The sequence below is a fragment of the Pipistrellus hanaki genome, assembly GCF_964339955.1.
Source record: "Pipistrellus hanaki genome assembly, chromosome: 1".
Taxonomy (NCBI): domain Eukaryota; kingdom Metazoa; phylum Chordata; class Mammalia; order Chiroptera; family Vespertilionidae; genus Pipistrellus; species Pipistrellus hanaki.
Window position 1 is genome coordinate 23,700,372 of NC_140503.1, and position 12,145 is coordinate 23,712,516.

General features: G+C 38.2%; 1 protein-coding gene across 39 annotated transcripts in view; it reads right to left on the reverse strand.

Moving 5' to 3' along the window:
• SIPA1L1 (signal induced proliferation associated 1 like 1) overlaps nucleotides 1-12,145 on the reverse strand; it is a 388,928-nt gene that overhangs the window by 159,939 nt on the left and 216,844 nt on the right. For all 39 annotated transcript variants that reach the window (XM_084892089.1, XM_084892086.1, XM_084892109.1 and 36 more), the window contains one exon: nucleotides 4,832-4,895. The gene's annotated coding sequence lies outside the window, so the exon portion shown is untranslated. The remainder of the gene's footprint in view (nucleotides 1-4,831; nucleotides 4,896-12,145) is intronic.

Sequence of the window (12,145 nt, forward strand, 5' to 3'; positions counted from 1 at the left end):
CTCTGCCATGCCCACTCACACTTAGTCCAGTATGAAGAGAAACAGTTACCCATGGATTAAAAAGTCAACTCACATTACCAGCTGAAAAGCTGGTGTGTTTCTTACAAATTGGATAAATCTGCTTGTTGTTTTTCCTCTCTCTCTCTTTAGAGCAAACACAGTAAGATAGTATGTACTGGGCAGGACCCTTAATGCACCATCAGAGAAAACCAAAAGAAAAAAAAAACTAATTAAAAAGTTCACTTTCTATCTAAAAATAGTCTTTATTTTATCTTTATTCCTACATGACTTATAAATGTCCTCCACTTTAGAATGAATATGATTATTTTAAAGTTTTGTTATAAAATAAATGGAAGCAAAGTCAAACTACTATTTAGTGAAGTCAAAAACTGACTTCCACCCGCTTCACTGCCAAGTGCCTAATAGGTCTCCATACATTTGTTGACCCATCGTTTTGAGAAAGGGAAGAAAAGCATATCAAAATTCCATCCTAACTGGGAGAGATAATGATGAACAGGACAAGTTAGAGTAAGCAAAACAGATACAATATAAACTTCTAGAATTTCCTCCTACCTCCAATGTGCTGTGGGGGTTGAGCTGAGGCTCCAGGCGTCAAGCAGCCCCTGGGTTTCCCTTTCTGAGAGAATGGGGTGGGGGAGGGGAACGCACTGGAGCTAGAAGACAGACAACAGCTACCACCACCTTCACAAAGGAAAGGATATAAAACGTGGAGGAATGTTGTAACATAGACCCACAAAATCGGAACTGCTTTACCAACGTCAGATATTCTGCTTTGCATTCTATCTAGGGACGGCATGTGCTTTCACGGATGTATCTTCACCCTCCAGGATACTTTACAATTCAGAGAACAAGTCTCCCTTTCTAATTCCCTCAATGAGAATAGAGAGGAGAAAGCGTTTAATAGCATTCCAGATAATTTGTGCCAATTTAGATGATTCATGGACTGCTTTCCCAGACTGAATGGTCTATGGCCAACACTTTCAAGTCAACAAGAGTTTGGAGAGCAGGACCTAATTACAGATCTGAGTCACTGTCTGCACGTCCCCTCAGCCCAGTGGGCCATCCCCCACAGAGGCACCATTTCATTTTGAGGTATAAAAACAAGCCCTTTATGCAGAAAATAAGAAGATGTCATTCCACAAGAAACAAAAAATGATTTTTTTAAATTTTTTTTTACAGAGGGAGGGAGGGAGGGAGGGAGGGAGGGAGGGAGGAACAACTTGTGTCATTTCTTTATGCATTCATTAGATTCATTAGTTGCTTCTTGTATGTTCCCTGAAACCTTGGCACATGGGGGACGGACAATAGTCTAATCAACTGAGCTACCCGGTCAGGGCTCTGAATTAAACTTTTTAAAATAAAATTTTCAATAGGCTTTTTCCCTTCCAAAGTACCCATAACACTAAAGTTTTTTAACAAGAAAACGAATATAAGACATATTACAGGATATCTTGCATTTCTTGTGTCTGTATTTGGCCTGATTTATAAAATTACATACTATCTGGAAAGCTGACCATATCCTAAGGGAAGAGACTTGGTAGCTCTTTTCATAGGGGCCTTGTTGATTAGGTGTTACAAATGAATGGCTATAATCTTCTAACAGTGGCAATGTTTTAATTTAAGATCCTGGGTCCACATTGAAGAAAAAACACACAGAAAGATAGTTACATTTAAATAAAATTAAAAGAAGAACACATTCTTTTGACAACAACAACAAAAACCAAAAAGCATGCACAAGCACAAGCATCAACAAAAGATGTTACTGTTTTCCTTCTTGTAATATAGATACAATACAGATGAATTAGGGGGTAAAACTCATTTGCATTTACTTTTTGTTCACACTGTAAACATTTAAGCAAAGATAACCCTGAAAGTAAAAAGGAAAGAAATCCTCCTTTGATTGTCATTGAACTTTCTCTGGCACTTTATCAGTAGCTCTGTTCCCCAGCCGAAGGAATTAAAGATCCCTAAATGGAAAGGACTATTCAGTTTCTAGCTCCAACAACATTCCAAACAAGAACAAGGGGTAATAAGATTCCTCCGACAGAAGCGGGGGTGGGGGGAGATCTGAATGCAGAAGTTAAATGACCTAAGATACATTTCAGACAAGAATGATACAATTATCTCCAAGGCTCATATTGGGGCCCAACGGAAATAACAGCACAGCAAAGATTTCTGAGGTTTGCAAGGGACTGAGATACTGAGAACTCAGTCACTTCTTTTTTTCTTTTTCCTTTCTTTTTTTTTTTTGGGGGGGGGGTAGTTTTATTGATTATGGTATCACATAATTGTCCTCATCCCCCCATTCCTATCCCAAACTCCTCCCCACATATGCCCCCACCCCCCTGTTGTCCATGGCCGCTGGCCAGGCCCATGCACACAAGTCCTTTGGTTGATCTCTATCCCTTACCCTTACCCTTACCCTCCCCTAGTTTCCCGCTAAGGTTTGAGGTTCACAGGGGCCTGAAAGACTGGGGAGCGCATAGTTTGCCACCCCAAAATATGCCTTTTGGAATACTGATTATTTGAAGCTGGTTATTTTTTAAGAAACAGAAGACTCAGAAGAAACTTTAACCTTCCGCCTAACTGCCTAAAAAAATTTAGACAGAGGACCTAAAGGAAGGGAAGTGTCAGCACAGATAATTGCCATTAACATCAGTTGGGTGTAATAGGGAGGAACCTAGCCAGGCCCTCTGGATCTAAGGCCTCTGTGTCCTGGTAAAGATGGTCCAGCAAACATTTACTTATCAAATATTTGCTTTTCTATCTCCACGTGAATTACCTTCCTGCCCTTTGAAGTCCTAAACCACAACCCAACCTCCCATCCCCCACCCCCTACCTCCCATGGTGGCTTATAAGCCTTAACTGCCTGATCTGTCCTCGGGTCTCATATTCATATGGAACCGCTGTAGGTGCACATGTAAATACATTTGGTCAGTTTCTCCTGTTAATTTGTCCATGTTAATTAATTAGTCCAGCTAGAAGAACTTAAAAGGGTTTTGGCGAGCCATCCAGGAAACTTTACTGGCTGGACTCTGTTCGCTTTGGGAATCTGATCATTAGTCTAGCCAGAAGAGCGGAGAGGGGTAGAAGAAAAATGATTTTTTCCTCCTCACAGTACATGTTTCCAGGTGCACAGTCTACTCACTGGAGTGGATGCCTCTTTTATAACTGCTGCTAGCAGCACAAAGGACAAACTGACAAATTTAGAAAACACAGAAGTTCTTTAAGTGTGACAACTAATTTTCAAAGTACTGAAAAATGCACAGATTTACCTAAGTATCCCAAAGGCAAGCACACTGACCACAGAATGAATAGAGCTATTTAAATAAAAAAAGGAATGAACACATTCGGAAAAGCTCACTGGTGACACAGTTGGTCTGAAAGTGTCCTGCAGGTATCAAACATGCACAGGAATGCAGAACCAGGTACAGAAAGTGAACTCAGAAGGTCACCAGACAACTGCATACGTGAAAAGGCTGTCAGCATGTGATTAAATTCATCAACCACTTAAAAGTTCAGATCACTAGGATGCCTAGTAATCAATCTTTAGAGAAGCATTTGAGAACTAATTTACAGCCTCTTTCCCTGATCCTGGATTTATTCTAAACCGAGATTCTGCACAACAAATAGATATAGTATCTACAGACATTGCCTGAAGTTAAAAAGCATGCAAAAAAAAAAAAAAAAACACCACAAAAAACAAACAAACAAACAAAAACACTACACATTGTGGTAAAAGGACAAACATATGCCCAAGGAGAATAAAGACCAAAACCAGGATAGTGGTTCCTCAGAGGCAGAGAAATGACACTGTGGTTTGGAGGCTTACCCTGGGTTTTAACTGCTCCAAAGAATTGGTAAACAAATTGGGTTGATTAAAAGGCAAGACCCTCAGGAGGAGGGGGAGGTGAAATCTAAAAGTGATATATTTTATCCCCCTATCTTTGAATACAAAATCACTACTTGTTAACTGTTAAGTGTAAAGAGGGTGCCAACAACACACCAGCACACTCTGCCAGTGTAACTTAGTGGTACCATTTTGCCTCTCTTTGTAATTACTCCCACATTCCCCAGGGAGTAACTAATGGATTAAGTGAATCACTTGGAATATTTGGCTCCCAACGCAAACTGGCTAAACAGAAAGGAAATGTATTGACTCAAGAGCTTGGACTTCTGGTGGAGAGACAGGCTCCAGGACTGGCTTCTCTGTCCTCCACCCTGTGTGGCTTCTTGCTCAGGCTGCAGACACACCAAACCTCATACTGGCACAAAACAACACCCAGAAGAAGAGAGAAGCAGGCTCTCCCTGTACTGTTTATCGGAAAATTTCTGCCAGAAGTTCCTGGCAAGCCTACCTTGGAGTCTCATATGCTAGAATGGGATTACCGGGCCATTCCTGAAACCATCCTTCTGGCCAGGTAATGCCCAACACTAGTTGATGTTTTATCCGCGATGAGTCGTCATGGACAAAGCAAAGTTAGGGTTGCCCCTAATCCCTGGGCCTACCCTAGAGCTGCAGTCAGTTGCTCAGCTCATGACAGGGGGAATCAGTAGGATACATGACATGGCTCCAGTCCCAATATGCATTCTGCTAAAACTCAGAGAATAACCTACGTAAGATTGTCATGATATGTAGTTATAAATATGGCTAAAGACTCAAGTAACAGATGAAATGAACTGACCCCTTTGAGAAAAGTAGATTTTAAAAACTTGGCTTCTTTATTTCCACTGTTCCAATGAGAAATTTGAAGACAAAGTCAACAAATTTAAAGTAGGTACATCATAGGAAGAATGGTTTAGTACTTACTATAGTCTTGTGCCATGGCTACAGAAACTTAAGACAATTAGCATCCACAGAAGTAATGTATAACCTGAAAAAAGAGAAACAAAAAGTTAAAATGATATAAAAATAAAAAAGTTAAGTACAAAAGAAATTTCACTAAAATAAAACAATTGCATGAAAATTTTCTTCTTTTTTTCTGAAAGCAAACCAACCTTTTTAAAGTATGCAGCTGCTGATCATACCTCAACATAATAAAAGCATGATATGACAAACCTGCAGCCAACATTATACTCAATGGGCAAAAACTAAAACCATTTACCTAAGAACAGGGACAAGACAGGGATGCCCACTTTCTTCACTTCTGTTCAACATAGTACTAGAAGTACTAGCCATAGCAATTAGACAAGAAGAAGAAATAAAAGGTATCCAAATTGGAAAAGAAGACATAAAATTGTCATTCGTAGATGACATGATACTGTACATAGAAAACCCTAGACTCCATCAAAAAATTATCAGACTTAATAAATGAATTTGGCAATGTAGCAGCATACAAAAGTAATGCCAAGAAATCTATGGCATATTTATTTACCAATAGTGAACTTACAGAGATTTTTTTTTTAAAAATCGCATTTACCATTGCACCAAAAAAATAATATACCTAGAAATAAGCTTAACTAAGGAGGTAAAATATCTATATGCAAAAAACTACAGGACACTGAAAAAAAGAGATAGTGGAAGACATAAACAGATGGTAGAACATACCGTGTTCATGGATTGGTAGAATCATTAAAATGCCCATACTACCCAAAGCAATCTTAGATTCAATGCACACCCAATTTAATACCAACAGCATAGTTCACAGACCTACAACAAACTTTGCAAAAATTCATCTGGAATAAAAAAAGACCCCCAATAGCTGCAGCAATCCTGAGAAAGAAGAATAAAGTAGGAGGGACTGGATATCAAGTTGTATTATAAAGCTACTGTTCTCAAAATTGCCTTGTACTGGTACAAGAACAGACATATAGACCAATGGAATAGAATAAAGAACCCAGATATCGACCCAAACCACTATGCTAAATTAATATTTGACAAAGGCAAGAACATACAATGGAGTCAAGACAGTCTCTTAAATATAATAAGAGGTGTGGGGAAAATTAGACAGATACATACAAAAAAATGAAATCAGACCACCAACTTATATCATACACAAAAATAAACTCAAAATGGATAAAGGACTTAAAACATTAGACAGGAAACCATAAAAATATTAGAGGAATTCATAGGCAGCAAAATCTCTGACATATGCCAAAGCAATATCTTCACCAATACAGTTCCTAGGGCAATGGAAACTGAAGAGAAAATAAAAAATGGAACAACATCTAAAAAACCTCTGTACAGCAAAAGAAACCATCAACAAAACAACAAGACAGCCCTCTGCATGGGAGAACATATTTGCCAATGTTATCTCCGATAAGGATTTAATCTCCAACATTTACAGGGAATTCATATGACTTAGCAAAAGGAAGATAAACAATCCAATCAAAAAATGGGCAATGGACCTAAATAGATATTCTGTGAAAGAGGACATTAAGAAAGCCAAAAGACATATGAAAACATGCTCAAAGTCACTAATTATCCAAGAGATGCAAATCAAAATGGCAATGCAGTTCCATCTCACACCTGTCAAAATGGCTATCATCAACAAATCAACAAATGACAAGTGCTGGCGAGGTTGTGGAGAAAAAGTAACCCTTGTGCACTGCTGGTGGGAATGTAGACTGTGCAACCACTGTAGAGAACAGTATGGAGTTTCCTCAAAAAACTAAAAATGGAGCTTCCATTTGACCCCGTGATCCCACTTCTAGGAATAAATCCCAAGAAACTAGAAACAACAATCAGAAAAGATATATACACCCCTATGTTCACAGCAGTACAACTTACCATAGCTAAGATTTGGAAACAGCCTAAGTGCCCATCAGCAGATAAGTGGATTGAAAAAATTGTGATAGATCTATATACAATGGAATATTACATTGTGGTAAAAAAAAAAAAAAAAAAAGGAAAAAAATTTAAAAATAAAAAAAGGAATTCGTAACATTTGCACCACATGAATGGAACAGGAGAGCATTATGCTAAGTAAAATAAGCCAGTCAGAGAAAGATAAGTATCAATCACATGATCTCACTCATTTGTAGAATATAATGAACAGCATAAACTAATGAACAAAAACAGATTCAGAGACAGAGAAGATTCGATCAGACCCCGTCAAACCTCAGAGGGAAGGTGGGGGGGGTAAGAGGGAGAGATCAACCAAAGGACTTTTAAGCATGCATATAAGCCTAACATGAGGGGGGTAAAGGTATGGTGGGGGGGTATAATAGTGGGATAAGGACACATATGTAACACCGTAATCAATCTACTTTTACAAGAAAAAGTAAAGTATGCAGCTCATTTAAATTAAGAGAAAATGTTTGTAATATTAGTATTTCTAAATATTTTCAAGTTCAAATCATCTGCAAACCAAAACACACAAAATACATCTTAATCAAGTAATATTGCTCTGCAATGCTATTTATTAAATTGAAACAAAAGCAGAATTACTAAATTTAACTAAAAATATCATATATTCTAGCTCTACAACACACATCTGCTCTATTCCATTTGATGCAACTTAAAATTAAGTAAATCAGCTTCAAATTCTAAAATTCTAAACTCAGGGATCTTAAGCAATAATAGTTCTCAAAATAATACACATTTCTGGTTCAAATATTTCACACTGCATCCGAATAAAAATCTTTGAATATTCAGCATGGATATGGAATGCTAAAGAAACACACCCATAGAATTAAGGACTCTAAGACCCTAGAATGGCTTTTAATATTCATAAGGGAGAGACAAAAGACCCCGGGACAAATAACAATATAGAAAATCACACTCTTAATTAAGCAGGACTTAGATGCATAGAAATCGATTGTTACTGTGGAGTTTCCTGGCCATTGTGTGTTTTGACAAGGACGAGGACAGTTACTGTCCCTGTATCTACAAATAATACCATGTCTAGTTTCACTTGCCTCCGTGTTTGCAGGAAAGATATAACTTCCTCTACCCTCTCATGTTCAGTTCCTGGGCACATGCATATTAAACTGATAAGAAGAAATTAATAGGAGGAAAGGCATATATTTCGTTATTGATGTTAATGTTTTTATATGCAGGCGGACATCCTGAACAGAAGTAAAATCCCAAAGAGGCAGTTATGGGACTTATATACTATTTTAACAATGGGCAATACATTTTAAAGGAGTGGCTAGAAAAAGGAAAAAGTATGATTCCCAAGGATAAATTATAGAAATATGCCAAAAAAATGTATGGTAGGTAAGAATTGGTTAGTAAGATCTGTTATGCAGACTCAATTTCTGATGATAAAAATATTTTTCCTCCTTCTGGTTTGGAAGATGGGTGCACCTTTAAGAATAGAAACTTATGCCCTGCTTCCAGGTAGATAGGGGGAAGACATGTCTTCCTGTGTCTGTATTTCTCAATTTCTTTCAGTCCCAAATATGCCACCATGGACATATTGTGGAGTACATATCCTGATTCCCTACAGATAAAATAAAAAATACCTTAAAAAATAAGGGTGCAAGTCTCAGCATGAAAGAAGATGTTTTCAATATATATATATCGTCCAAAGGACTCCAATAGAATACATAAAGAATTCACATAAAACAATAACAAAAAGACAGGCCACCCAAACAAGATATCCACTTGGCAATAAGCATAGGAAAAGTCCTCAATCTCAGTTATTACCAAGAAAATACACATTAAAACCACAGTGACATAAAATTATAAACTGATCAAAATGACTGAAAATGAAAATCTGAGGACACAGGACTTAGGACCTGGAGCAATTCAGCTCTCACGCACTGCTGGTGGGAGTGAGGACTAGACAACTGTTCCTCCATAGCTAATGAGGCGGAGCATAGACATACACTGTGGCCCAGCAACTCCACTGCTAGGGAAATGCCTACCAAGAATGCACATACAGACACATCGTCCCAAACACACATACAATCACATTCAAAGAAGACAAATCCCAGTAACAAATACACTATGGAGCATTCATACAACTGAATACTATACAGTAGAAGTCAGTCAGCATTTTCTGAAAAGGGCCAGATAGTGAGTATTTTGGGCTTTGCAGGCCATAAGGTTTCTGTGTCCTGTTGCAACTACTGGACTCGGCCTTTGGAGTGGGAAAACAGCCCTAGACCACACGGAAATGAAAGGTCGGGTCTGTGTTCCAATCAAACCTTATTTACAAAAACAGGCAGCCAGCACAGGCTACAGTCTGAATGCTACACAGTAATGCGTATGAATGAACTATAAAGAATGCGCCAACACAAATGAATCTCACAAACATAATGCTGAAACAAAAAAGCCAGACATCTGAGAAAATACAAAACTGTATGCCATCTTAGTAAAGTTCAAAAGTGGGTAAAACTATTTTTTACGAAAATTCCAGAGACGACAAGTTCGTGAGATAACAGTTATCTCTGGGTGTGGGGGGATGGCAGAGACCAGGAGGAGTTAGAAGGGGGAATTTTGGTGGGCTAGTGATATTGGACTGTCTGATTTGAGTGGTGGTTTCATGACTATGCTCAATATGAGAAAATTCATCAAAGCGTTTACACTTGTGATTCACTTGTCTTTATGTGTGTTATGCTTGAATAAAAAGTAAAACATTTTAATTTTTTTTAACAAACAAAGAAGACTGGCCAATTCTATAAGCTGCTGCTTTCTCATAGCTCGCTCTCCCTGGACATCAAACACTGAAGCACCAGCAAGCCCTGTGTCCTCCCAAAGCAGAGCCAGGAAGCCTTCCCTTTGCTGAAGGCAATGTCTGCAATACAACTCTACCTCTGCTCTGAGCTCCAGGTGGGGCTTTGGAGAAGAGTTGTGATCAGAGGGAACACACAGGAGTGTCAGAAGCAGAATGCGAGCCTGAGGGAGCGAGGAAAGTAAAGATGGTGGGCGAAGAGACTGGTGGAAATAAACCCCTGCATTTTAACATGCTCAGCTGAATAGCCTACACAGAAAAGAGGGTAACAAAATCAGCTTAGAAACACAATTTGGAAGGTCGCTGGGCTTGCCTTTTGGACAAAAATAATGACATTTTAAAAGTGGACTGCGTTCTTCAAAGGCTGTGAAAGGGATTTATTTTCAACATCACAATTTCTTCCAATCTAACAGATAAGTGGGTAGGAAGTTTTAACTTTTCAAATGGGAAAGCAAACCTGACAGATAAAATTAGTCGTGACTTTCTTGGCCTGCGTATTTTAAACCAAGTATATATCTTGGTGTCATCTTGTCCCTCTATACCAGTGGTGGGGAACATCCGGCCCAAGGGCCGTATAAGGCCTAGGAAATCATTTGGTCTGCAGGGCATTAGGGGTGAGTTAATTAAATGTCTGACCAAATATTGCAGGCTAATTTTAAAGCTTATAATTCTGTATGGCCCGGGAATGATGTTCTAAATATCCAAATAGTCCTTGGCAGAAAAAAGGTTTCCAACCCCTGCTATGCTGGGTCTAAAATTTAATTGTAACTTTCCAGGGATCATAAGAAGCCATTACATTTTCAGAGTTGGGCCCAAATATATTAGGAGAGGCAGAAAATATGAAAATTCCAGAAACAACAAGATCCTGGGCATCACATTATATGGATTCACATTCGGTAACTATGAGCTTATATCATGAGTGAAATAAGAGCAAAAGAGGAAAGAAAAAAAAGTCTATTATTTTGTCAGTCAGGAACCTCCAGAGGTATGATTGTTTCTCTTAGGTTCATACCAATTGTGTTGTGGATTCATTTAAAAAAATATATTTTTTTTTAGCCCTGGCCAGTGTGCTCAGTGGGTAGATCATTGGGTTCCATGCACAGATGGGTTGTGGCGGGTTTGATTCCCAGTCAAGGGCATGTACCTGGGTTGCAGGGTTTACTCTCCACCACAGGTTGGGGCACATGTGGGAGGCAACCAGTCAATGTGTCTCTCACATTGATGTTTCTGTTTCTCTGCCCTCTCTCTTTCTCCACTCCCCTCACCCATCCCACTTTCCTCCCCTCCCTTCCACTCTCTAGGAAGAAGCAATGGAAAAAACACACACACACACACACACACAAAAAAAAAAAAAACATTTGGTGAGGATTAACAAAATATATGTTTTTTATATTTATTTATATATGTACTTTCTGCCAAAAAATTAAACAACTTTTCAATGAGTACACTGTATTAAAAACAAAACACTGATCATAGTTGTATGGCCTTCTGACAGTGATCAGCAGTGGTGTCATCATTGCTAACTGACCCAGCCAAAGTCAGAATGAAGAGCACTCTGGAGCTCTTCAAAGCAAAAGGCTCTTCACACCATATAATAAGATCAGCAAAATTTAACAACTGGGAAAAGCTTAAGCTATGGATTTACACGTGGCAGCAAAGGTACAATCTATTTTTCTTTATTTTAAATGTTATAGAATAATGTTCAGAATTTAGACTGTGGTCCATATTTTATATGGTGGGAGTATGAACAAAATCTGTACAACAGATGGGAAATTACATAAAGACATCAAGTGACATTTCTAGCTGATTCAGCTCTAATTCATTTTGTTTGCTTTCTAACAGCACTAGTTTAAAAAGAGCAGTTCTGTGGTCCATAGAATAGAATTCTACTTTAATCAGAGGTGACAATCTTTACTTATGTAAGAAGCAATTACACAGGTTAACAGAAGAAATGAACTGCAATGGAATACACTAGAGATATGTCAGGGGGAACCATTAATTTTTATTCTTGATGGTATGTAAGAAGTGCATCAGTCTAATTCTTATTGAATTTATTAAGCCATAATTTTGCTACACAAATTCTCCATTCTTTTTTTTTTCCAAAGCACACTGAATCATCAGAAGGCAGTGTTTGCTTTCCTCTATACAGTAACAACTGTGCACTTGGCCTGAATTCTAAATCACCAGGTTCTTTACGAAATTTTTGAATTCTAGCCAATATACAGATCTTTTCACTAAAAATAAGCATGAAGGAAACAGGCTCAAATCGTAACTGTCATATTTACTCAAAATGGGGAGAACATACTTCTCAGACAAGTTGGATAAACATGTACAAACCTAACCATATATACTCTACTGTCAATTAAAAACAACACTGTTGTTAAGAACTTGATGCATGAATATTCAATGGGATGTTTGATGACATCAGTATCTACAGCCTAAAATTTATTGTATTATAGTTAACCAATCAGATAGTGTCTTTCTACACTGGTTAAGCCTAA